Genomic DNA, 1263 nt, shown 5'->3' with positions numbered 1-1263 from the left:
TGGGAATGATTCTTGTTTAACAACCTATCGATTTTTAAAAATTTTTTATTTTCAAAATGTGTATATAAGGGTGGTTTATAACAGGGATGGGCAACTCAATGATACTAGAGGGCCAAATTTGAATATGCGAAAATCTAGCGGGCCAGAGAACATAGAAAACAAAAAAAAACCTAATGTTAACTATATACGCCTATTAAGTTTATAACAATGTAAAAAAAAAAGCCCGGGCCAACTTCGTTTTGAAGTTATTGATGAAAAACTACAAAGACTACACTTTTTTTCGTTACGCGTATTTAAAAAAAAAAAAATACTTCGTATTGAATAACGCTCGGACAAAAATATAGGAAATATCCCCTTATTTGCTGTGTAAAACCACCTTGGGTAGGCCTCGGGATGAAACAGAGTTGTTAAAAATGAGTCAAGAACATCTTGAACCACTAATTTCCTTATTTGTAGAAGACGATTTAATCAAATTTATTCGAAAAGATGAAATAATTGATCAATTAGTATCTTCTTGTCAAGAATTGAAGAGATTATTGTCTTAAATAATATAATATTATATTATATTATTGTCTTAAATAATATTATATTATATTATACTTACTACTAAAAAGTATTATTTTAAATTATATTATATATTTTATTTGATTATTTAATCATAAAAAGTAACTATTTAATATTAAATGTCCTTCCTATGTACACAGAAAATGCAATTACCTTAATATGTTATAAAAATTATAAATTAAAAAAACATTTTTTTCGTAAAGGGCCCATTGAAAATTACTGTGCCGAGAGCCCAATCATAAGTCAGAGCGAGACTGGTTAGGTACCTACCCAAATATATATAAAAAAAAACTTATATGATAAATTATAAGCAGGGCTAGGATTTATATGCAATAAAAAATTGTAAAATGTGCATTTTATATACCAAAATATGCAAAAATATGCATTTCATTTTTTATAAGATAAACACTAAAATTTAGTCACCAAAAAATATTTATTTATTAAAATATATCAATAATAGGCTGTTTGTCTTAAAATAATATAATTTAGAAATAAAATAAAATAAAATAATTTAGAAATAAAATGTATAATTCACATTAACTACGTGTGTTACACGAAATACAATTTATTTTAAAAAGCACTCATTATCTACTGTAAGACCAATACCTTTTCTTTGCTCAAAATTTAAAAAGTTCAAGAGCATCTATTTTATAGGCACATCAGTGATTGAAGCCAGACACCGTGCCACACCAAGCCACA

This window comes from Acyrthosiphon pisum, chromosome X, assembly GCF_005508785.2.
Source record: "Acyrthosiphon pisum isolate AL4f chromosome X, pea_aphid_22Mar2018_4r6ur, whole genome shotgun sequence".
NCBI classification, from domain to species: domain Eukaryota; kingdom Metazoa; phylum Arthropoda; class Insecta; order Hemiptera; family Aphididae; genus Acyrthosiphon; species Acyrthosiphon pisum.
Note: the sequence above shows the minus strand (reverse complement) of the source record.